This window comes from Anas platyrhynchos, chromosome 5 (genome assembly GCF_047663525.1).
Source record: "Anas platyrhynchos isolate ZD024472 breed Pekin duck chromosome 5, IASCAAS_PekinDuck_T2T, whole genome shotgun sequence".
Classification (NCBI taxonomy): Eukaryota; Metazoa; Chordata; class Aves; order Anseriformes; family Anatidae; genus Anas; species Anas platyrhynchos.
In genome coordinates, this window is record NC_092591.1 from 29,184,446 (window position 1) to 29,211,383 (window position 26,938).

Below are 26,938 nucleotides of genomic sequence, written 5' to 3' on the forward strand. Positions count from 1 at the left end.
CCGCTGTACCTCCGCTCACATAGGCATGATCACAAACGTGTGGCATATTTGACGCTCGCTTCCAAGGAGTTCTGGAGGCTGTGTGCAGACCAAGACTTGTTCTGCGCGTGACTTTGTACCAGTTCACCCATCTAAGTTAGCAGCACTATTCGCTGATGTACTTCTGCCAGTACAACAAAAAGTGTGGATGGAGTCACAGCCAAATAAAGGTGCTCTATACTGGAAGAGCTTGTTCTCCTTTCCCACAGGGGAAAAAGCTGTGCTGGGATAAGCGTGTTCATACTGGCAGACCTGCATGTGCACTTGGGGAGGGTTACAGCAGTGTTGCAGAACTGTAGGTAAAAGTACAACCTATAAGCAGGCAAGACCCAATCTCACAGGGGATTCACTACTCCAATCTTAACTCACTCGTCAAATTCCTAATTCTATGAGCAACCTAGACACAAGGCTTAATCGGGCTGATTGGGGTTTTAGCTCAACAAAATCCACCAGAAGTCCATACAGACTGCTGACAAGGAATAGCAGCAGCATGAGGCGAGGCACGCTCCCAGGTGGGCTCTCACTGATGCTAGTTATCCCTATGGGACTCCAGCCCCTTATGCAGGTGACAAGTTACCCAAGTTATTTAGCAGCAGAGGGTAGTGAAACGGCCAACCCAGCTGTACCAGAACAAATTCCTGAAAATGTCAATTTATGAAGCTAATCAACGGATGCCACTGCCACAGCTGTCTCTAGCAGAATTCAGACCTCAAGGGAGCTGAGCGCTTGTGTTTCTGAGCAGACAGAAATGCAAATAAGGCATTCAGGTACTTATAAATCCATCACAGCCGATTCCTGCCAGTCAACAGTTCTCAAGGCATAAGGCTACAAATGTTCAAAGAACCCACTGCATTTGCATGAGACTGCATCCAGCCTCAGAGGCAGGGCAATGGAAACAAAGAAAGGAGAGGAGGGGAATGAAAAGCAAGGGGAGAAGAGGAGGGCAGGTAAAAAGGAGAGCCCGGAAGCACTAAAGGAAGAGTCTACGCGAGGGGAGATTTTGAAGAGCTACCGGGAGCCCTGAAGGCTGGGGTGGGCTTTCGGAAGGAGGAAAAGACACTCACCGTGGTGCTTGCTGTCTCAGCCGGCCACCCTCTCCTCTCCCACGCGACGCCTGTGCTCGGGGCAGCTGTCCCTTCCCCAAACCCTCGCACTAGGCGCACGCAGAGGCTTTCCAGCCCGCTCCCACACGCACCACTCCTCCGAGCTGCGGATCAGCGCAGGACCCAGGGCTGGCACCCGCATGCCGAGCCTCTGCTCCGGGGGCACATGGCAATGCAGCACGCCTCCCACACGCTGCCGGCACGCCGTCTACGCACCCAGCCCAGGCTCGAAAAAACAGAGCGACTCCCTGAGCGGGGTGGCTGCAGAAGAAAATCCTCAAAATAAGCGCAGCGCGATTCGACCCAGCGCTAGGAGCGAAGAGAAGCTGGAACAATAGCCCTGAGGGGTGTGATCTGCCAGTATTCGCCAGGGGAAGTTTAAAACGCGATGCCAGTTGAGACAATTATTTAGTTGTCAGCGCTGTTAACAGTTTCATTGCTGATCAAAGCAGCAGGGCAGCACAGAGGGAATTAGAGCCACTTACCGAAATGGGCCAGCAATACACAATCTGCAACTCTACTCCTGTCATATATAATCCCTCCCACCCATTCTCTTTTTTAGAGGCTCCTTGGCATACAGAATCGCTGTGCAATAATAACAATAATTAAAGAAGCAGCTCACTCTTTTCTACAATTAATCTGTAAGGGAGAAAGTAAACACCTGCAACAGCATAGGGGCGGCAGTGGTGGAAATCCTTCCGTGCACCACGCGGGGCTCAGATATACCCACACTGTACAAAGGTTCCTCGGCTGCTCCAGCATCATTTTGGAAGCCGTGTAGAAGGTGCCACACAGAGGCAGGTTTACCAAGCACATGCACAGCCAGCAGATGCTAGCACAAAACTGCTGCTTCGGCTTTAAGAACAGTCAGATAGATGTTGCTAGTTACAGTATCCCATAGCGATTGTACACATATTTCAGTAGGCAAGCATGTTTAATTACAGCTCTGCTTCTGCATGTAGCATTCCGAGCCTGGAAAACCTCCAACTGTTCTCCTTTCTTGTTTTTTCCCGATATTGCTAAATTAAGTAATAAGCAAAACTCACAAACCTCAGCCAAGGCTCGCCCCCCAAGGCTCTTTGTGTTGTGGCTGTTCTTCCCAGCCTGTGCTCTGTCCAGGCCTTTGCAGCAAAGGGAGGGCTTTGAAAATAACATATATATCCATGGGTGCCACCAGCTGTAGTGTAGCAGCCGGTGTCTTTTTGTATACAGTTTTCTAGTGACTTGTCTGGTTTTGTGTCAGATCAGATTCCTCTGAGACATCTGGCATTATGTGACTGCAAACAATATGATCTAAAAAGCTTTGGGAGAACTCCCACTTGTTGCGTTGATTTCTCATGAATAAGTGATATCCACAACAGTAGAAAATTAAGATGACAGTGATAATAGTAACAATAAAAAGCTAGCATTTCCGAGGTGTTTTACACCTTCAAAGCACTGTGCAAACAAGGATTAAAATGCATGCACCAATACCACCCCCTGCACTTGACAGTCCATGGCTTGATGAAGGCGCAGCATCTGCTGAGACGTGAAGATCTTTTATTAGATCAAAATTTCAGTTACCAGAGACACTGTTGCAGTGGGGAACTGCTGAAATCCTCGTGGGAGGCCATGCTCACATGTCAGGCCCAGATCCTGCTGCCACTGTGGGGAGTGATGCCGAACCAAGGGACCATTGCGAGTTTGGGGTCTGGGAGGCAGCGTGTACACAAGGGTGTCTCTCTCTTTCCAGTGGTTATAAAAGAAACCCCATGTGGGTGGGTAATGTGGGCCCAAAGGAAAAACTGGGATGAATTTGAAGAGAAAGGCACACAAGCAGCTGGCAGCACAAGGAGTCTGAGGTCTCGGAGGAGACGAGGGGATGCAGATGGGCTCCTGGCTGTGAAGGACACATTGAGGACAGGCAAGGGCTACAGGAGATCTTTGAGGGCACACCAAAGAGATGCTGCCAGAAAGAATTTTGCCCAGGAAAAAGATCTGGTGGTCTCTCAAGGTTCCCTCTGGCCCTATGTTTCCCTGGGTTCTTAGTTTCCCCCTTCCCACCAGCCGGCCCTACAAAGACAGGTCAGCCTTTCAGCACTCACCCAGGTTGTTTGGCACTGGCAGCGACGCCAGCAAATCCAACTGTCCCGCAGCTGGTCGCCTCCAAAAGCTGGGGGATTTCTGCAGTGGAAGATGCGGAGGCAGCTCTTAGCAACCCCTTCTCCCTACCAAGCTGCTGAATGTCAGAGCAGCCTGCAGTTCTGGACCGTGCTCTGCCCTTGGCAGCCACAAGAGCTGCTGGCTCTGCGCAAGGAGCAACAAGGCAGAGAGGGAAACTCCTGCTGCATCGTTAGCAGGCAATGTTACATCTACCTCTGCCATCTCGGCCACGCCAAAACAACAGGAAATCCTCAACTTAGTTCCCAAAGGGAGCTATTCTACCTTCCTTCTAAGATGTCCTGCCTCTTCCTTACGCCACCCAGTGCAGGATCAACTCGTTTCTGCTGAATTAGTACGTGGCTGCTCTCGAGAGCTTGTCCCGCTCAGCTGGACTGGGGTCAGCGGTGGCTTGCTTGGGATGAGCGCTGATGGGATCAGTCTGAATGACTCTTGATCTTAAAAAGACTTGCTTGAAAGTCTTTTTCCACGTGCCCAGTAATCACAGCCCCACTGTTTCTTTCTTTGTTTATGCCCTGTTTCTGCTGAGCAACAGCTTCCTTCCTGTACTTGGAAATGCATGCCTGGGTCACAAAGCTTGTCAGGTGATTCTCGTTAGAAGTTTGGCTGAACTGTTTGCCTTTCTAAAAAAGCAGAAAATGCATCTTCATCTTCAAAAAACAGGACAACAGTCACATGACCACCATGAAATGCCGTTAAAGAAAGGCCAAGTAGCACACGCAGCTGTGTGCTGCTAAATTAACAACATAAATACAGATTTTAGAGCACACTGCCACACTTAAAATCCCCCCAATTTATGATGCATGCAACAAATCAATGGCCTGATCAATTGACAACTCGAAAACAACCAAGCTGCAGCCTGGATGATGTCAGCACGTTCAGCTCCCTTCAGTGGCTCATGCTCCAGTAGCGAAGGTGCTTTCAAAGACATCACAAACTGGGAAGAGCTCGTTAACCAGTCCAGGAAAATCCCAGCACACTCCCACCTCGAGGTCTACGCCAGTGCTTTTCCCCTGTGCCCAATTTGCTCAGCCACAGCCACCAGCCCACGTCGCACAAAGTGCAGCTTCTTCCTACGACCCAAGCAGCTAAGGCCCAGAGGCATCTCCCTTTGTGTCTTCTGATTTCCTGGGGAAAAAAAAGGCACACCTTTTCCCTTCAAATTCCTCTGAATCACAGGGAGGGCAGGCAGCTCATAACCCTCCTCTAGCTGGATGAGGAGCATACTAAAGCCCCAGCACCGGCCCAGCCTCCTCCAGCGGCTCTGGCAGGGATGGTTGGGCACAACCGAGCCCACCGGGCCTCCCCTGATCGTACAGTCTCCACAGGGTATTTCTAGCTTGAAAAACCCAACCAACCAGAAATAACCTCTCTTTTTCATTCCTTTTTTTCTGGCCTGGAATCCTCTTGAAATATCACTGAGGCGAAAGGGATCTGAGCTTCGTGTTTTCCTGCCTTCACAGAGCACAGAGACACACATATTGACACAAAAGGAACACGACTGGCTCCGCAGCGCTGCCTTCCCATTTAGCAAGAAGCAGAGGAAACGGAGGAAGAATTGCTTTCTGCTTTATGCTCAGCCATGCCTTCCCACTGCTTCCAGGCATTAACTGCACGTTTCCACAACTGCATGACTGCGAGGACATGGGCAAGCCCTTAGTTTGTAGTAAGCAACAGGTTAAACCATTTTATAACCAAAATTCTGATAAAAAAAAAAACAAACAAAACTGTGATTTTGAGTCCATGTTCTCAAACATTCTTATGATTTCTTTCATGCTGTACCTTCTCACACTATTTTCAATCTAAAGCCTTTTTTTTTTTTTTTTTTTTTTAAAACAAACACACTTCATTCATCTGTGTTCTTACACTGCATCCAAGATGCTGTGTGAAGAGGGCCAAGTCTTAACCAGCTCCCTATCGTTCGATTAAAAAAAAAAAATTGTAGAAACTAAGACTTCAAATTTCCAAGTAATATATGGTATTACTGTTGTGGTTTGAGACAATTCCACAGACAGTGCCAGTGGCTTTGCCTAGACAGCTCCCAAACCAATCTCCTGCTGTTCCCCTAATTAATTCCCTATACACATCTCAAGCCTCTCATATATTAAGTGGCTGCCAGAGTTTTTATTTTACATTTGGATCTTTTGAGACAACAAGGTGTGAGACAGTGGCCACAGAAACCCAGTGAAGTTCTGCCAACAACTTCAGCAGTAATGGCATTTCAGGCGAGAGGTACTGCTCATCTTCTCTCAGTTGGGTTCTCCCAAGTCACTCTTCAACTGCAGCACCGAGGAAATCAGCATCTGGGGCAGGGAGGGCTGGGGCAGGGAGGGCACCTCGGGCAGGCTGAGCCCTGGCTGGGGAAGGAGCTCCTGACACCACACCCCTCCCTGCCTCACAGCTGAGGAAGCTGTGAGTCAGGTTGGAGGGAGAAGGCTGGAGATATGCCAACTTTCCTTTACACTAGCAGTCCTGCACGCTAAAGGGTGCTTTTTGCCCAAATATCACCGTTTTCGGTTCATAAATTATTAGGGCCATGGCAAGTGGGTTAGTGATGGTACTGTAGCACGCTTGCTGCTTTACATGAAGCACAGTCTTGATGGGATGTTGTTTTTCACCAGCAACACAGCAATGCTGCTGCTATCATCCGTTTAGCTTACATACAGAAAACAACCTTTCTAAACCACAGCACCCTCATTCCTGAAGTTCAACACCATCAGGAATAGCCCAGAACCAGGCCTGCTCCATGACTGCAGTCCCCTGAAAGGACGTGAATTAAGAACTTGGCTAATTTACAGCGTTACTGTCTTTTATACATCACAGGACTGTCACTGCCACCATCCCTACCAGTGCATGTGAGGCTTTGCCGTTTCACTACAGAGCTGACTTTTGGAGGAGCCAAATCTTCCTACTTTCACAGGGACTCCACTGTACCTAAAGAGTGAAATATTGCAGGAAGGGGGTAGAAAAGGGATACGAGGACCGGCATTATGCCCTATTAGCAATGAAAGAAAATGATCAGAATGGTACGATTTTACAGATTCAGACACTTGAAGATGCCCTTTTTCAAAAACAAAAAACAAACAGAATCACTTGCAGTTCAAAGAATGCTGGATCCCAAAGTCACAGAGACATGCGAGGACAATGAGCCAGAAAGCATCTGAAAACATGAGCTATCAGGACATAATCGAGAAGCCTGAAATGGCAGCAATCAGGGAGTACTGAGGGCAGCAAGTATCTATTCACCATCCGTCCCTCCAGGCAAATTACTCTTCTCAGGATGTTTCTGGCTAATAGGCTCATCTTGAAAATATCTTTTTTCGCATATTTAATGTCTGTTTCTGGGAACACAAGCCCATCAGAAAGTAGGAGTAGGTCTGGACCTCTGCGGCCTAGTTTAGGAGAAAATGCAGCCCTTTTTCCAAATAGACGATTAGGTCCCACGATCCAGGAAGAAGCAAGAACACAGCCAGCGTGTGTTTATAAATCTGGCCACATCTGATCGCCGTTTCCAAACTCTCCATTAACAACTTGGTGAACATCCAGCAAAAGGAGGTTTTCCAGGGCTAGGACACTGAGGAAACGCTGCTGTTGAAACATGCTCTATTGTAATGATATTCCCCAGTGACACCATGCAGCTGAGACAGGATTTGCGCTTGCTGCCCAGTCAGCCTGAGCTGCTGCCCCGCCGCCAATAAATGGCAGCGTTTGGTTTTGGGGGAGTTGTTCTTTCCCTCTGTTTATTTCAATGCACAAAACCTTCAAGGAGAAGACTTTTCTTGAGGGCAGACAGCAAAGCTGCAGAGAAGAAAACAGGACAGTGCTTGCTTTTGCAAAGTAAAAGCCACCACAGGCCTGGGAACCAAGATGCAATTTTTACCCCCTTTGAAGATGAGGGCCAAGGATATCGGGCCCCAGCTGGGAGCCCCAGATGAGGGCAGGATGAAAGCACTGCTCACGCAGCCACTAGCAAGCACAACAGGAGCTTTATATTGAAAAATGTGCTACAGGGCAGAGTAAACTTTCTAAACACGCTGAGATATTGTTCTTGAGCGCCACTCTGAACTGCTTGGTGTAACTTTAGTTAACTGAAGAAAGGAGGAAAAAAACCTCACACACAAGTTTTACATATAGTGTGAGAAAAAGGCCAGCAAAAGGGATGAAGAGGAAATTGTTTTTTCTCGTTTTCTCATTGCAAGAGCCAAACCCCCACTGACTTCTGCTATTAAGAGAGAACAAAGAAGTGCTGTATATTAAATTGTAAAATTGTAACCCCATCTACAGCTTTGGTCTGTTTTCGGATTTACCCATAGCACCTGAAGCCAACAAGTTTTGGTCTAAGTACTTCGTTATAGTAGCAGACATCGAAGGACTTCTGGCAAGAAACAGGGTCCTGGATGATGAAATAGCAGAAAGAAAAAAGAAAAAAATAGAAAAAAATAATTCTTGATGAGATGTATTCAGACTTTGCAATTTCCAGAAAAAGACAAATTTGTCCAACCCCTGAGAAACTCAGCTTTCACTGCTTTAGGAGGAAATTCTTCACTCAGAGGGTGGAGAGGCACTGGCACAGGTTGCTCAGAGAAGCTGTGGACGCCCCACCTCTGGAGGTATTTAAGGCCAGGCTGGATAAGGGCCCGGGCAACCTGATCTAGTGGGTGGCATCCCTGCCCATAGCAGGGGGGCTTGAATGGGGTGATCTATAAGGTCCCTTCCAACTCAAGACATTCTGTGAATGCTCAGATCTTGCTTTGTTTTATCAGAGAATGTGGTAGACTCAAGTTCTGATGCCTCCTAACATGATTTAGATACTTGTTTACAGAAATAAAAAAATCATACTTCGGACTACTCCTGTAATTTGTTCAATGGTCAGTTTTTCCAGCACAGCCAGTACTGACTCGCTGAATGCACTGGGCACTTACATTACACAGCACATTAAGCTTAATTTGCATTAACTTTAACTGCTTAAAGATGACTTCATTAACTGGAACTACATGAGGATACCGTGCTTCATTAAAATAGAAAGGAAGGGAAAGGAGGAAACACAAACAAAAAGCAAGCAGCCTAATTTCTTCCAGCACTCATGTTTTCATGACGGCCTTTCACAGACAAACACTGTGTACAGGAGGTTAAAGCGAAGGCAGACCCATGAGCCCGCACACAAGGCGGTGGCTGCGTCAGCCTCTTTTGAATCCAGCCTTAAGCAACCAGGGTTGGAAAGAGCCAGTTCTGCTCCCTTTTCACGAATCCTTTTCCTTTAAAGTTTTCAGATCTATGTGGTTTTGCTTTTAAAAAAACAGTTCCCCAAAAGAAAAGATGTTATAGCAATGGTAAGAAAGTCAATAATTGAGCCAGATGCAGTGAGGAACACCACCGAGGGAGTCAAAAACCTCCATAAGGTCACTTTAAATACCCTTATCTCCGCTGGTAAAGAACATACCAGACATCAGGAGCCAGACCCACAGCTGGCAAACCAGCTTTGATGCAAGCGAGGCCACTGACACCGTGTCTTTTTTTTCATTTAGCAGAGAGCAAATCTGTTTGAGAAGACAACTGTGAGGCTCCAGGCTGCCTTTGAAGAGCTAACACACCCTTTGATGCTACAGATAGCTGGATATCGTGTTTTGCTGGCTTCTGGTTTTAAATGGGGCTCTGTGGTTAACCAGAGCGGCTGCACAGCAAGGAGGGAATGACTTGCAACTGAAGAGGAATGCCAGTGCCTGCACTCCAGCCAGGAGAACGCCGTACGTGCCTGAGGCTCAGGGGTACAGCACGTGGCAGACAACTAAGAGCTAAGATAGTAGGGCTCAAACCCTCCCATTTAGAAAACAGCCTTTATTTTCTACTTTCCCTGGAAAGGGTGGACGCCCAAAGGAAGGACCTCAGGCCCCAGATCCACTCTCCACATCAAAGGGCTTGCTTCTAAATCAAAAGCAAATGAGTGTGTTCAGAAGAAACGTTTCTGACATTTTTAAAATGGCAAAGCAACATGGTTGTCAAAGGGTTTTCTCTGAAGCCACGCCTGTCACAGTCACTTCTGCCAAGAAAATCCATTTCTGCAGCTGTGCGACTCAGACTGCTTGAGGCCAAGTCCCCAGACTTCTTCCCTTGGTGGCCCAGTGACAGAATGGACGAGGAGAGATCAGCTGGAGATGGCAGAGAACCAGGGCTGACACTTCAGTCCAAGCCCAGTTGGCTTCTGGAATATTTCCTCTTGGATAAAAACAGACTGAATATATAACAGAATGGGAAATATAGAGCGTGATCTGCAATCCTATAGCTGGAGCACAGCTGTGGAGGAAAGGCAACACAAACATCTTTTCTCTGAAGCTCCCTGCAGCACTCAGCAGGTGACCACAAGTGGAGTACAAGATCTCTGCAGCCCGCATATGCAGTCCTGGCCCGGTGTTTCACAGCTCTGAGGAGTGGACTCACTTCATGGACCACCAGTATTTGCTGGAGGATCTGGCAACAAGAGTGCAAGCAAAGTGCTTGCCCAGGACAGGCAATCAAGAAGAAAGACAAGCCAAGTGTGTGTTTAATCCCCTCAAATCAGGCTTCAAATGTTGAGTTCTCAGCTGGTGAGCCCTGAGTCAGGAGTTCCAGGGGTGTTAAATGGCCCTGGGGAAGCTTAATGCGGTCCGCGAGGGCCAAATGCACGTTATGAGCAGAAGGAGCAGAGCACACACACAGCTGCTTTGCAAGAGCACGACGTCCAGGCGGTGCCTGGGGGCAGCCAGCCTGGCCAGCACATGGGGTTCTGTGCTGCTTGCACCCAGCCCACGCAGACCCGTGGGCAGGACCTGCTGGGCTCGCTCCATCACACTCCTCAGGGACACGGCCTTCCTCACCCTGCCAAGAGCCAAAAGCTGGCACTAACAGCACAACAGAGGCGTTACTGTACAGATGAAGCTGGATAAAAAGTACGCAGGAATTAGTTTTGGCTTAGATCTGTGACTATTTGAAGGCATCCACCATACTCTAATTGTTCAGTGACAGAAGGACCCCATGTAATTAAACAGGGATGCACACACGGAGTCACAGTACTCATTTTTGCAGAAAGGCAGCAAGATCAACCCACAGTGTTATGCTGTGACGATATCTCAACCCATTGCTATTTCAAGACACTGTCACTGGAAGAGATTTTTACCCCTACCACTGTGCCTGCCCATGCAATTAGTCTACCTTTGTGCAAAATACTAATGGAGAGAATTTATAATAAAAAAAACATTCACAGGAAAAAAAATGAATTTATGTAGAAACTTTACTTTTAACAAAAGAGAAACGCCAAGACTGAGAAAGTTTCATGCCATAGTTCTATGCATAAAAAGTATCAAAAATTTCAAATTAGTGCCTCTGTACTCTTACGTATCTTATGTATCAATTTTGTGCTTGTAAACAAAGAAGTTCATTGCTATTTAATGAGCAAGGCAATAGTAAACTTTGGCATGTGGTGTGCAGAGAGGCATCATTTATCTTTTGAACATGCATAAAAAGGAACTTTGAAGGGACAGAATCAAACCAGAAAAATCAATCACAACTGCAAAAATGTATCCTTCACAAGAGCTTAATGTCAGCTTGTAGGTTCCTCCAGGACACTAAAATGGGAAATCCCCCTACCCTGAGCCTACGGAGACAGGAGGGAACTACAGACAGATTCTAGTGGCCCCTAAAAGCTTCCTCAGCCAGGCGGGATGGGGAAACCCAGTCATGCAAACTGTGAAGAAGGTGAACCAAAGCAAACATACAGCCTGTGCCTTTCATGAGGAACACTTCACTGGAGCCACTCAGTATGACTGAAGATTTGGCCCCAAATGTTGACTGCTCTGGATTGTGTCACAGGGGATGTAAGTGAAACATTTTGCATTTGTTTCACAGTTCCGATGTTACAAAAATTAAACCTGACTGAACTATGAATAGCACTAGGCGTTCACTCTCCCTTAGGAGAGCTGTGGCTAAGTTTCTGCTAGCTCAAGCAGCAGGTTGCTGGGAATGCTCTGTCTCCTTCTGGGAGCATGGCACAGTGACCCTCCAGTCACCCAGCTGGCAAAACCTCCTCTGATCCTCAGCAATCAGCGAGTTGCTGCTACGTTTAAGACCACTATCTGCTCTTGTACGAAGCCACTGCTAGGATTTTCATGATGAGAAGAGTGCTTCCCTGTTCTTCCCTCAACTCACCTCACAGTCCTTATGTGACATTTGCACAAAACAGAACTCCAGCTTCAAAAATAAAAGCCCGTTGTCTTGGCATCTCACCAAGCCTGTGCACCGAGCTTGCTCTTCTCAAAGCAGAATAAAAATTCACAGCAACCCTTCTTGATCAGAGCACTCAACTAACAAAACCAGGTGTCTTCAAAGCAAGAAAAAAAAATGTTAATTACAAATTGAGCTTTCTCCGAAGAGACTAGCGCATCAGGTATCTGAGAGCAATTTATTTAATCCTTCACCAGATCCAAGGTATGTACAGCACTTCAACAAAAGCAAAAAAACACATCAGGATGACTATAGGAGTACTTGCACAAAGCATCAAGGCTCAGGACTCTACCCTGGTGAAGGCTGGAAGCACAGTGCTCCAAAGAATCCACACAGGTTTCTTTTCCAGAAGAGCCCAAGTACGTGCAATTAAGCTGCCAGCAGAGAGGTGGCTCTGGAGCTACCACAGTGGGGCACTGCTCCATTGAAATCATGATTCATTTACAGAAGGGAGTCCCTTTTACAAATATTTCCCAAATGAATGAGGTGATCCCATTGGAAACGCTCTAGTGCAACAAAAGTCTTGTTTAATAGACACCAAACTTGGATCATATCTCCCACCCAGTGAGTAATGCCATACTCCACAAATAGTCTAATTTGAATGGGTGGTCATGATGAGTAAGGCAATACTCAGGGAGAAAAGGTGAAAAAAATCTCTTTCTTCCTGGTTATCACAAAGAGATGGCCGCTGCCTATTATTGCGGAGATGAGACTAGCAGTATGTAGGGAACTGACTCATGCTTGCCTTATCTTTAGAAAGGCTTTTATACTGAGAAAAGAAAAAGTGGATTTTTACCTTGTATACAGCGCGGATTCAGTGTCTTTACGCAGGGAACGCAACTCCTGTGCTTGATGTGATTTTGAGATTTAAATGACAGACACACAGACAAACGCTGAGTACATGACAACTGCTAAAAATGTTTGCTGATGAAGATACTGAGTCAGTAAGTTTCAAATATCTAAAATGGGTATTTGCCATGTTAATAAGCTACTGTGGAGCCAGTGCTTTCTGCCGTCCTCCCACCGAGCAACAGAACAGGTCCTGCCCTAAGGAGCTCACTTACCCACTGCCCTACACGGTGCCCTGGGGTGGTCTGACAGCAGCACAGGTATTCTGTGTAAATGCCCATAACAGGTTGAATGCATTTATCACCAAGGTGATAAACAGCATCATTTTGCAAGGAAGTTTTTTTTTTTTTTTCGTGTGCTATTCTAAATATATCTATTAGCCTAGTACAATGTAGCAGAAGTGTAAGCATTTGAATGAAGTGAAATCCCACAATGGTTCCCAAATTTCTTCTCACAATGACAGTACTGATGTTTCCAGAGGTAATGTGAATTCAAGAACATAACCAAACACTTTGTTTATCTTTGTGATATTTAAAGAGAATAAACATTTCCCACTTCTGCTTCTCCCTCAGATTCATTCTGGCCACTTGAGCTTTGTTTGCACCTTTAGTGCAACCACTAGGAGGAGGGAGGTTCAGCCAGCTCACTCAGCGCTGACCCTGAGTACCTAGATGGCCACGCACATGCAACACCCCATCATTTAGTCATGTAGATCTGATGGTCTTGGGGATATCACAGTGGATTGGAAGTTAAAAATAGAAAAACCCACACCTTCTGCATTTTTGTCTTCCAGCCCATGCTTAACTGCACAAACTTGTAGGGCGGGGACTCTCACTCTTCCTGTTGGGCAGTGTGGGCACAAACACATCGCGTTTCTGGTCTCGTGAGAAGTCTTGATGTGCTGTCAGGCTTGTTTACCAGTTATTCTAAAACTGGCAGCCTTGGGCAGATGCTCTTCATTTGGAAGAGCGACTTTTTCCAAGCTGTGTTTACCACCCAAGTGACCGGCCAGGCAGCAATTCTTTGCAATCATTTTCCACATGTGATGGGCTTTCCAGACAAAGGCAAGCTAAGGTATGCCAGCAGCTCAGCGCTGTTTCCCAGCTTCCCTCCTGCTACCTGAAGCTGTCACACACCGCGCAGCAGAAGGCATTACACCAAAGGCTCTTTCTTTACATTCACTCTGCTCCTTGGCAGCAAGCCATGTCCCCAGCTCTCAGGCTGATCCATCCACAAATAAAGCCATAAATCTCAGACTGAAAAGGGAAAACCATTACACAAGATAAAGAGTTGAAACTAGCAGTACCTGGAACAGAAAGGACTAAGGAGGCATCTCACGCCTGGAGAAACAGCATCAAGACAACTGATGGAAAGCAAGCAGCAGCCCAAATCCTGCCCCTCACCTCTCTTCTCTGGCTCTCTGCTGTGCAAAGCCCTGACAAACAACGCCAGCAGAAAGGGAACTAGCGAGCAAAAAGACTACTGCTCCTGCCAGCAGGGAGGAGACCATGGCACCACCAAGAATGATACCCAGGCTTTCCAAACAGCCAGCTGCCAGGAGCAGAAGGCAGCAGTGCAAACACATACATTGAGAACAAATCCAGTTAGGCACCAGAACACACAGGCCTAATTCTGGTAACAACCAATGGCAAATTCAACCCCAGAGCAGTTTAAAGCAGCCTTATTGCTGCTTTATGGTTGCTATAAATCATGCCCCACCTGCAACAGACTCTGGAGAACTGCACATCCAGTAAGTATCCTAGCAGTGCTTTTCCTCTCTTCCAGGAGGATCCAAAGATGCAATCCAACATCACTACCTCTGTGTCTCTCTCTGGCTCTCCAGCACAAAGCTAATTACATTCTTTACCCTCAGGAGTACTACCAAAACTCTGACCCCCAGCAGGTCATCGTGCAGATGTAGCTGTCCCAGAAGGTTTCCATTTGGTAGGCACATGGCAACAAAGAGCACGTGATGCCTGTTTCACCCAAATCTTCCTTCAAACAAGGCAATCTCTGCTCTGTTCCACAACAGCTGCCAATACCTGCAAGAAGCCACAAGGGCATTCAGCAGAGCACAGCCCATTTGTTGGGCTTTCTGAAGCTCTCTCACTCACTGGTGTCTTTAATCTACTGCACCAGGCAGGGAAGGCCAATTAACCATAGTTAGAGTGCTTTTTTAATAAGGGTCTGCAAGAAAAATCAAGTTACCACTTAGAGCAATGTGCATTATGGAGAAATGAGAGAGACAGAAGAAAGGTATGTGAAATGGTTAGTTTATAGTGAATTTGTTATCCTACCATCCCAGGCTGGAAGAGAGCTCAGGAGTCCTGTACTACGTTCTTTCCTCATTTCTCTGCCCAAAGCAACACAGTAAACCCAGGCCATGTCTGGCAGGTATTTCTCCAGCTTGCTTTTCAAGACCTCCAGTGAGGAAAAGTGCACAGCTTTTCTTCCACAGCTTCTTCCAGTGATTCATCCTCTCAACTGTTATATGGTTTTTCCTAATGCTTCAACTGACTCATTTATTTACACTGAGAACAAGAGTGCCATGGGCAGCAGTAGACAAACTTATTAACATCGCTACAACAGCTTCTAATTAGAGTTACCCAAGACTTCCCAGTAGAGAACTGCTACGCAACTGAATTTCAACAATTTGTGCTGAAATTCACCAATCTCAGTCACCTAGGGCCTGCTCAAAGGCTATTTCAACCAGATATAATCAGCCATTTCTGTGATTGAATTGAGATGTTGTGGTTTTTGCATGCTAGCAAGAGACCTTCCCTTTGAAAGCTTTAGGTTACACTCCAGCTTTCCATCCCACCAGGGAAGGGGCTCAGGAGTCCACTCTTGGCACAGACACTTTGAGGCAGGGGGTGAAGGAAGGTAAATTCCAGAGAAGCTCAACCTAGCTCAGCAGATCCCAAGCAAGCCACCAACAGCTCAAACACCTGCGGGTGGGACAAGAGGTTCATCTTCCACACTGAGCCTTCCCTGCTGCTAACCCAGCACACCAAGGCAAGGCCCTGAGGGCATACTGAGTTCAGGTGGAGTAAGGTACCGGGGAAGATGCAATCAGAACTACGTCTTCAAGACCAAAGCCTAGGACCTGATGCCATTCACTCCCAGCTCGGTGGCAAATCCCCTAATAATCTCAGCAGAGCACAAGGTGGCTCCCAGTACTTGCAATCTTTGCTCCCACTAGTCCTGTGATGCTTCCAGTTCAAAAGAGAAGGTACAATGGCAAGGCAGGGCAGCAAAAAGGCATATGTCAAGCTTTGAGTATTCTAATCTGTCTGCAAATAAGAGTATTGCAGTCCTGAGCACTGACGTGCACCCTTCATGGGTACAGAGTTCACAAAATGAACAGATTAATCAAGCTGAAGGCATTAACATGCTCCAACCTGCAGCTGTGAACCCCATCTCGCAGATGCCTGGCATACCCTGTTAAGTCCCCCTCTCATTACCCCTTCCCATAGCAGGATACTGAATGGACTGCCCCAGGCTCACTGCCTGGAGGGGCAGGCAGCACAGCAGCCTGAGCTTCTCACAGCTGGAGCAGGGGAAGGGGCACGGATTGCATCAGCATTTTCAGAGGGACCACTGAGGAGAAGTTCTCAATTTGCAGTCACTCAGCAAATAAACAAGTAAAACCTTAAATGGGCTAGCAGCAACTTTGGGGATAGATAAGATTCAGGTACAACACGTGGATCTCTTTGTGGTGTAATGAAACAATATAAAGCAAGTAAACAGAGGAAGATAAACAAGATCACTATAGAAACTCAGTACCTGGAGATACCAACATCCATCCTGCCTGCCTGTATAAAATGCTGCATGGCAGTTTGTACCTTGAGGGGTTTCTAGCCAAGATACAGCATCTCAAGGGGGCACACAAATGATTTTATTAAACTGGGGCTAACCTCCACATCTTTTCTTCATTCCTGGTTTTACAGTGATGAGTAACTTCACTTGTGATCACTCCTCTGAGTTTCATCGGTGTCTGTACCTACAGCTGAATCTAACACATTATTTACGTATACAGGCCTCTGCATATGTTAAGCTTTCCTTGTCCACTGTGCTCCTGCAGGAATGTAGAGTGACAGAAAAGAAACCTACGCAGGCTGTGTCTGAGACAAAGGAGGCAGGCCCCTCATATTGTTTTTCAAACTAAAACTCTCCCAGGTTAAAAAAAAACACAATACCCTCCAAGGCTTTCCTGCCTCTAGTCACACCAGAGAACACTCAAATGTTGAAATGTTTGCAGAAGAGGGGCCTATTGCTAAGCTTCCCCGTTTGATTACAAACCATAAGCCAATGAGGGCATCTACGTGCTGTTCTCACATACCCACAGCAGCATATCCCGGGGCACCTGGATGTGTGAGGGCTGAAGTAAGCACAGCTGTGTTTGGGCTCAGCCACGTGCCCACTGAGACCATGCAGGACTCGTACCTCTGCCATCTGAAGAGCAGGAACGTGGCTCATTGAAAATTTGCACCCCCCAGAACAACTTCCTACAGACAGTTCCAGGTGCCTTCCAGGTGCCTGCCCTTGCTGAAAGCCATGCAAATTTTTGCAGCCAAGTTTTCTGTATTTTTCAATTTTATAAATGCAAGAATGGGGGAAAGCATCATTTTGTCACTTCAGAAACTCAGAAGTGATCAAACATTTTGTTTTTCCAGTTCAGTAACTGTCCAGGTGAGCAAGCACATGGGAAGTTGGACATAGCTTTTTGGCACTAATCATTCCAGTGTCATTTTAATGCTGGGAAAAAGCCTTTACTGGAATTTATCTTCCTCTCGAAAGCAAGTGGACTTAATCCTGTAAGAGGCCTTCTCACATTTTCAAGTCTTTTAGCATGTGCTCACCAATTTTAGCGCTGGCATTTTGATAACGGCCAGATATCCAAGCTCATAATTTCCTAAACTAGCATCTTGTCAGCTTGGAGCTACACACAGAGGAAGCTGCAGAAGCAAAACCGCACACTGCGCCACACTATTTTTAAAGCAAGCAGATCAGAACCCACCACTTCTTCATAGGGAAACTTCTCTGGTTTCAGAAGACACCAGAAGCGACCAGAGGGAAATACCTTTCAGTGACGCACGGGGCTATTTTCCCTGATTTTACAATTCATGTTTGTCATAGTCTGATAACTGTTACACAGATTACGTAAGCTGATTTTTAAGGGAATGAGAAAATATGCAAAAATTATGCAAAGCAGCCATTTTTCATAAACGGCTGATCAGTAGGTACGTATTCATACAGAAATACCCTCAGCTAGCAATTCCCCAAATGCACCAACAGATCTGGAAAGCAAAGCAAGAGCTCTCCGAGAAAGGCTGGCATTTCAGAAAGCAAGCTGACATTCCCACAGCCTTGCCTCGCACAGAATGACTAAACCTAAACAAACAGTATCTGCAGACCATCTGACATGAAAAACCCCTGCAAAAGGTCCTGATGTTCAATACACGACAGCTCTCCTAGAACAGCAGCAAGACCAACTTCAGGCTCGTTTTCAACGTACTGCCTGAAACAAAGAGGTTCCTGCTGATGATGGAAGGTACTGGGAGGAAAAAGGCAGCTAAAACAACATGGATTCATTTCCCTAACTGCCTGTCCCACCCCTTGCAAGCAGCTGAGATTGCTGCCATGCAGCTTGGAAAATGTCTGGGAACTGATGAAGACAAAAGGGAAAACTGAGAATGAGAACCAGAGGTAAGCAGCATGTGTTACGGTACAGAGGAGTGGTAGGATGTTCAAAGCAGGCCAGTCACATCACCATGCCAGTCCTTCAAGCTCCCAATAAGCTTCTAACATAGGTTCCAGCCCAGGATTTCTTTTGTTTCTCATTGCAAGGCCACCATTTCTCATTGCAAGGCCACCATCGAGTACTGTGTTCAGTTCTGGGCCCCTCGCTACAAGAAGGACATCGAGGTGCTTGAGCGGGTCCAGAGAAGGGCGACGATGCTGGTGAGGGGCCTGGAGAGCAAGTCCTATGAGGAGCGGCTGAAGGAGCTGGGCTTGTTCAGCCTAGAGAAAAGGAGGCTCAGGGGTGACCTTATCACTCTGTATAAGTATATTAAAGGAGGCTCTAGCGAGATGGGGGTTGGCCTGTTCTCCCATGTGCCTGGTGACAGGACGAGGGGGAATGGGCTAAAGTTGCGCCAGGGGAGTTTTAGGTTAGATGTTAGGAAGAATTTCTTTACTGAAAGGGTTGTTAGACATTGGAACAGGCTGCCCAGGGAGGTGGTTGAGTCACCATCCCTGGAAGTCTTCAAAAGACGTTTAGATGTAGAACTTAGGGATATGGTTTAGTGGGGACTGTTAGTGTTAGGTCAGAGGTTGGACTCGATGATCTTGAGGTCTCTTCCAACCTAGAGATTCTGTGATTCTGTGATTTCAGACTAGGCTTTGGCTGCAGAGCTCCTCAGGTGGCTACTGGATTTTATGACCAGTTACTTTCAGAGGTCTGACAGGGCTCTTGGGATGGATTTGGCTGCGAGGCACAACTGGTCCTTCCCCCAATCAGCCCTCCAAGTTTCAGGGTGATTTTTGCTGCTTTCTGTCCTGCCAGCATTCTGCTGCTGCCTGTTTTGTAGCAGGTCTGAGCTACGACATGAACTCCCCAGGGCAAGAGCCCAGACCGCATCTCAGGTACAGACTTCACTTAGCAGGATAGTGACCAGGAAAACCTGTGACACCAATTACAGTGCAGTCGCACACAAACATTGGGGAAAAAAAAACACAAACAACAACAAAAAACCATGCTCTGGGTAAGTCTTGAAAACGTCTGCTACTGTAAGTGACTTGCTTTCTGTTTTTTCCCCATTCAACACATGCAAATGATTAAATAGACCCTTTCTGGTGCCCAGCTTGCTTCGTGACTTGAAACATTTTCTTTCCCGTTGATGTGGCTTTTTGATTTGGTTTGGATAAAGTGCAAAAAGTAAAGTCATTCACTTAGAATAGCAGAATTTGTTTTGCATGACTCATGCTGAACTCAAGACACCTCCGTTTTGGTCCTGCAGCAGGACCAACTCTCTGCTTGCTAGCAGCTGTGACCTGGCAGTGTCTGGGACTGCTGTTCTACACTTCATTCATCATCTCCTGCAAAAGTCTGGTGCTGTCAGCCCATCAGCTTTGCTGCAATAGAAAGGCAAACTAATAGGAGAACACACCAGCGACCTCACTGAGTCCATTCCCGGAGCACATCACAAGAGGACAAACTAACGATTTCCCAGATGCACTGAACTTACTGGACAATTCCCACTATTCTGAAATCGTTTGCATCTAATAACCAACTCAGCACTGCTCCCTTGGGGGCAACACAACACTCCCAACTCTTTTCCTCCTGCCCCCTCTGGCACCCAACTCCGGTGGGTGCAGCCACACAAATAAAATAAGCTCACTGAAGTACAGTGCAGCTCTCCTTTTTTTTCCATCTATGAAGATGCATATACGTGTACACATGGAGGACACAGATACCAGTATTAGATTCGTGTTTAAAGAAATTTAGTCCCATGGTACCTGGGTATGCATCTTCAGTAACGTGACTGCCAGCTTTGGTGAGCCAGACCTCCAGCTGGCACCATGCGAAGCAGCTCCGTGCCCAGCTTCTACATGTCTACGTGCCACTGACACCAGTTGAGGAGTTTTAAGCACCTCATAGAAGCTTATGGACAGACGTGCCAAATCACTTTCAGCTGCACTTTGGTCTGGCTCTTAAATCACCCACTGTATTTCTCATTTCAGAGGAATTAGGCTGAATTCAATCATCCGAGGACCTGATCCATCTACACATATTTCAAGAGGCGCCTTACATTACAGATAAGCAGAACTGACAGCAAAAAACCTAATTTGCTGACTACTGGCATTTATTTTATTACAGCTTTTGTCCATTAAATCCAGGAAACCTCTGGAAAAATAAAATGCATTCAACTAGAAGCTCTTTCAACGGCACATTAACAAAACTTTACGTACCACCATCTAAAGCACTATATAGTGTCTCAGCCTCTTAATTTGTAAATGATTTATGCTCTCATTCTGCATGGACTGATGGATGGCCTGGCTGTGTGACACATGCATGACAAGTGCCCTCAAAATGAGCAGGAATGTGTGCACTGCTCAGCAATTGCAAAGATGCTCAAAGCAGCAGGACTCTGAAACTAGGAAAAAAAATCCCAGGGGAAGCATCTTCACCCATTAAGTAGAAGCCAAAGAAATGCTGCAACCACCAAGACAGCCACCTATTAGCAGAAGGTATTTCTGGTTTCAGCCTAAGCCTTGAGATGCACTGTTTATCTTTGGCTGAAATACATCTTCTCTCCCTTAGCTCACGCTATATTTCAGTGCACACAGAGATATCTGTCTCTGCTAAGATCGCATCAGCATAAATTTTGAGACAAGTTATTTACACAAAAAGACCTTCTGGTCTTCTCCTGGTTACGTATGTTTAAAAAGAGCAAAAAGACTCTGGTGGTCAAATTTAAATATTTCCTAAAAGCTGCCCAGAATTTCAGAGCTGCACATCTGTGAAACTCTCCTCCTCTTTGTGAAAATGACTGAAGGTTTAATGTCTGCATTTCTGCCATCTAATGAAGACCATTAGATGTAGAGCTTAGGGATATATGGTTTAGTGGGGACTGTTAGTGTTAGGTTGGAGGTTGGACTCGATGATCTTGAGGTCTCTTCCAACCTAGAAATTCTGTGATTCTGTGTGTGATTAGGACCACTTAAAGGAGACTTGGCTATGTTCTTTTTAGCAATGTCTTATTTCTAAAATTGTATTTAGGACCAGATCAACATTTCCATGATGAGGACTCACTGTCTGCAATTTGGAACTTGGTCTTTACCTCGTGCAAGTAACATTCCTCTTTGGCTGAAACTTAGCACAGATTCCCAAAACCGGGAGATATCTTTTATTCTTTGTTTGTTTTATTTTTGTCCAAAACTGGGAAGACATGATATTTTGCTTTTGTTTTTCTGGTTATTTTTTGTTACTACAAGGACATCTTTTTAATGTGATGACTTTCTCATCCGCTTTCCTCATAAACCATAGTAGGGCCCTTATTCAACAAGCTATTTACATTCTTAATTTCACCACTTATTTCATTAGAATGAGTCTGTGTTTCAATGGCTTTCCCACTTCAGTGAAAATTAAGAACCTAAGTAATCTGCTGTATCTGGCCCCAATTATCTGTTCTATTATCCCTTCTCAAATCACCGCCAGAAAGTCTTCTCCCCATTATTCCTGGTTACCAAAACCAATTCCAAAACAAACCCTAAGCCTGTAATGCCATGCAAGTCTCTCCATGGCCAGATATCTACGTTAACAGTGCTTTACCAACTCCACAAATACATCTGGAGATTCTTCTCCTAGGATTTGCCAGCCTAAGACAGAGTTAATGCAAAACATTATCTCATTACTCAAGGCAGAGGAAAGGGGCTTGCTGGCACGACCCCAAGTCATTACCTGTTTTGTGTCTGGACTGACAAACAGACATCTGTTATAAAGGCCAAGTTGCTCTTTGCAGGGAGTTTTCTGAAGTACTCTGAGAGCAGATCTCCTTGCCGGCATGTGAAGGGGCTTCTAACCAGAAATATAATACAGCAGGATGGGTAAAGAAAAGATGTGACTGCAGGCATAGAAGCAGAAGAGAAGGGGAGTACAGGTGTCAGACAAAAGTCATGTCTGTGACATTGAAAATTCTGCCGATAGAAGCAGTAAGGGAATAATTTGACTACAATTACTATCCTCTAGGTCATGATTTGTGCTGTTGTCACAGCCTGTTAAGGCCACAGTGTGCAGCTCCTCTTCCAATACTGTCCTGCACAGACAGCAGCACGAATTTTTTCTGGGCTCTCTGATTTAAGCGGTAAGATGCTTTCTTCACTACAATGCAATGAATACTTAACATGGTGCCCCGAAACCACTCTCCATCACCTGGGATCAATAAGAAGCATGGATAAGAGGTGCTGCCACTGACTTGCTCTTCAAAGATCTGGGGAAGACCCAAAGAAAAAGAATTGTCAAGACCAGGCCTAGAATTGGAACCTCACACTCTGAGGTGTAGGATTCATGGGATGTCTGCAGAAAGGCTGCCCTGCATCAGGAAAAATCCAGACTTCACAGTGAAGCCAGGTTTGACAGCTATTCATTGAAATCCTGGGCCATGACTGCTCTGTGCCACAAGAGCTCACAGGACAGAACCTCTATTTAAAATGCCCAGCCACCCATAAGCTTCCTTTTCCAGATGGAAGCTTCCTTTTCTTCCAGAAAAGAAACAACATCCCGTTGCACAGTACCACAGAACTAAGGAAGAGCAATCTGCCCAGAATAGGTAGCTGGTTGGCCAACGCTACTCTGCATTCCTGCTGCAAATGTCACAAGACAAGAAGGGGAGCATCATAGAAACTCAGAAACCATGCAGTTCCAGACACTGAGGCATTTTTCTTGCACAGAAAGACCAGAATAATTATGAGGCTGTATTTGTCCTTCAGCGTGACTCCCCGTGATTGCCAGGAGACTCCTGCATGCCCACAGAACTGCCAAGCCACAGCACGACAGACTCGTGAATCAAACTGTAAAACTCACGAGGCTACCCTAAAACACAGATTTTAAAACACAATTCCTCTGTTCCTTTATTTCCTTCCTGTTTTTCAAGAGACTCAAAATACTGAAGAAGTTGCAGTGTTGGTTGCAGTTCTGTGCAGTCTCCCAGTTCCCACTATCAGGACCTACAGGAAAACCCCAGTGATCCCAAATCTAACATGATGGGAAAAGGAAAGAAACAATTTTGCCAGACACCCTTCTGAGACAAGAGCATGAAGTTGTTTCTTGGTACATTCAAATCAGCTGGAATTGTACTGTTGACAGGAAGAGAGCACCTAGACTGGGAGGCTTCAATTAAAATGCATCTTGATCCCACCAGATAATTTGATCTAGTTGATGTAGCTTGCAGAAAATGACATTTCTTAAGAACAGTTTAATAAAAGAGATGTGGCTTAATGCCATACTCAGGTCAAGGCACAAACTGTTCACATTTTCTCCAAGACCAAATACCCAGGGGAACAAAAGCTCCAGCATGTGCCACTTCAGCTTTCTCCACGCCTCATCAAAATCAAAAGAGGCAGCCTAAGAAAAATCGATCAAGCTTTACATCAGTATATCCAAGAACATAACATTAACACTGCAGTTGTGTCCCATATTAAACAGGGGCACTAACCGACCTGCTTTTAAGAATCTCCTTATGGCAGCTTAAGAAGTGTTTTTGGGCTGAGATGCTACATTTTCTACTGAAGCACATTTCTTTCTGCTATTTCTGCTATGGATCCAGCACTCCCAGGAAAGAAATAGGCAGAGAGCAGGGAACAGTACCTTTTGCATCTGCAGTAGCAAGATAGTCCAAAGCTCATCCATCAACATCCAGAAGATGCAGCACAACAAAATGTTCAGGAGGATGACAGGACTGTGTAAGGAAAGACACCAGGCACTGTTTTAACTAGCCTAGCAGGAGAGCTCAAAGAGATAGGATTCATTTTTGCCCATATCCTTGCGTAAAAGCGTTTTCAAGGGCTCATTTCAGAACTATAAACTGCAATCGCAAGCTGTATGTGTGCTGATTTGCAACAATTGCTGAACTTCTGTAAAGAGGCTGGGCCGGGTGCTTACCACTACTACCACTACACTATTGTGTGTGTCAAAACAGCCACGATGATCTGGAAGGTTGGGGAGTAAGTACCTGTGGTGGAAGGTGTCAGTAAGATTTAAGAGCATAATTACAAAAGCTGGCTATAGTCTGGGCATGGAATCAGCAATCACCTCCTGCAGATGATGGCTCAGAGAAGCCTGCCAGCTCCAGTCTGAACTGCCCCATAGGACAACCCCGCTGACTGCAGAGATGGGCACAGCTGGTCTGGTGCACATCCTCCCTGCTTTTCTGCCACCCCTAGCGCCCCCATCCAAAAAAATCTGTCAAATAGACAGTTTTCTTTCTTTACCTATGAATAAAGACTTAGCTTGAACCAAGAAAGACAAGTTTGAAACAGCCCCCGTGCTTCTCTGAATGTAACTAACAGCCTTACCTAGTTATTTAGGAGTATGTCATATTCCTCAGTTTGAAGAAAAGAAAAACGATTGGGACATTTGTGATATATCAGGGTGAAAAGCAATGAGCAACTTGGATGTCCAGGTGGAGAGAATACAAAAGACCCTAATTTCAAACAGCTCAGCACATTTTGCCAAGCCAGGAACTTCTCTATGACTTCAAGTAACATAACAGATTTAAGATAACCTGATATAAGGTTACCTTGAAGTTTGAAAAAGTCTTTACATGTCCACATCTGTGAATTCTGTTTGACTCACAGTGGATTTTCCAGGAGAATATCCTTCACTCAGTGAAAGAAAGCCACAGATTTGGAGACCAGATTTCAAAAAGATGTTCCTGATGTAGCTATAATCAAATGGAAACCAAGAAGAAAGGACACTAAAGGCTTTGGTCTGAGGAGAAAAGTCATGACTCTGCATTTACACCTAATGAAATGAAAACAGGAAAGTGGGGAAATAAATCTTGAGACCAACTGTTTGAAACAACGTCCTCAGCTTAAAATAAATAGATTTTGTGAGGTGCCTTAGGATCAATAAACGTTTGACTCGACAAAAGAATAGTCTCAAGAGATGCCTCAGTTAAAAACTAGAATTAGAACAGCACAAGAAAGTGACAATACAACAAAACAGCTCAAGTCCCCTATAACAACTTCTGGCATAAAATGATCCAGAAGCATCTTTCTCTGAAGTATTCATTGCAGTGTTTTGTTCAGAAATTACATGAACTCAATTTATCACACCTTACTAGGGCAGCAGTTTAGCAACATATTCAAGTGCGTGCTGAAATATTCCAGTTCAGTGAAACACTGAAGTGCGTGAACACAGAGCAGGTCAGCAGGATATAGACTAATGCAGCTTATATAGACTAAACTTTAGCAGCTATATCGGGAACATGCTGAATAGGACTGCTTGCCTCAAGTCAGGATGTAAAATTGTCATCACCACTAGCCTTCAGTACATAAAGGCCTAGAACTGATCTGAGTTCTGGGATATTATTAGGCACATGTAGCCTTGAAACTTTCTCACCTTCAGTCAGCGTTTCTACGCCAACCCAAATGCTAAGTATTTTCAGTCTTCATGTCTAGTCTGGAAAGATGGATTTCAGCTGGATTTTAAATACAGTTTGAAGCTCTTATTCAGCCTAAGGCTGCACCGAAAGGAAAACTGCAACTTGAAGTTACATTTTCTTTTCTTTCAGTTTATGTGCCCAAATCAGGATGCCTACCTTTCTTCCCAGTGCCTCCTGTTAAGTCTTAAAAACACAAGCATATAACCAAAATCAACTCTAGTAACTCTGCTGCACTAAAACAAAGCTAATAACCCCCAGCTAGTGCCAAAGTTATCTTGGTGTTGGCCAAATTACAAAAATGGAATGACCTCTGAAAGCAAAGGGGACTTCAGGAAAGTTATCAGCAACTGCCTTTTTATATAACTTTCTGCAGGTGATAGAAGAAAAGTGAAAGGATCTGGCCTTTTCAACATCAGTGGGAGTCTTCTTTGCCTTGCTCAATCTTAGATTCAAGGATGCAACAGTAAATAGTCAAACCACATGATACCAGGGGAAAAGAAAAAGGAATTTTGTCATTGGCTTCAGTGGATGTGAGACCAAACTACAGGTGAACACAACAAGAGATGCAGACTGAGGGGTAAGGATAATGCAGTCCTAATTCCAGAACATGATGCCCAGCTGTACGTGCCTAACTCCACATCTGCTCACCTGAACAAAACGAGGTTGGTTTTCAGAAGTCGGAGCAGCTGCAGATTTCACTGACTCCAGCAGCTATTGCAGGAGTCAGCACTCCGGAAAGCCAACAGATCTTATACAACTACCTACCATACAGATGAGGACACATCGGCTCCAAGGCACCCAACCCTGAACATCCTGTATTTCTTTATTCCTACTGAAAAGCTCAGACTGGGGTTATAAAGCAATACATACATTCAACAAATAGTGTTGGAAGTGTACTATTTACTTTGTCGTGAAGGCTTGCCACTTCATTTCCAGCTGAAAGGGATTTGGGATATTGCCTCAACTCTATGCTCTTGGGGACACGGAAACAGGAACCATACTGGCTTTCATTAAAAATATATGGGCTTCTAGCTCATGACAAAAACGTAACAATGGAAGACATAAAAAACTGGACAACAAATGAAGAGTGCTGATTGTTACAACAGCTCAGGTGCTGAGGAAGCCTAGAGAATGCTTTTTCACTCAACTGGCAATTCAGTATTTCCTATTGCGTTTGGACTTGCAGAAAAACTGAAATGCTGCTGTTTGAAATCTGAATTGAGAGGAGAAAACTCCCCGCCTGCTGAAGTGTCATTTACCTGCCTGCTCATCATCTGATTTGGGTTCCATTTTGAAAACACGGTGTTAAAACAGATGAGATGGGAACAAATATAGTTCCATACAAAATTCAATGGCTTCGGCTCC

At 45.5% G+C, this 26,938-nt stretch overlaps 1 protein-coding gene across 9 annotated transcripts in view; it reads right to left on the reverse strand.

The window, feature by feature from the left end:
* OSBPL5 (oxysterol binding protein like 5) overlaps positions 1–26,938 on the reverse strand; it is a 186,461-nt gene that overhangs the window by 73,245 nt on the left and 86,278 nt on the right. Inside the window, exon 1 of one of the 9 annotated variants that reach the window (XM_005019771.6) lies at positions 1,104–1,450. The exons of the other annotated variants lie outside the window; for them this stretch is intronic. The gene's annotated coding sequence lies outside the window, so the exon portion shown is untranslated. Of the gene's footprint in view, positions 1–1,103; positions 1,451–26,938 lie in introns of those variants that run through there. 9 annotated transcript variants of the gene reach the window in all.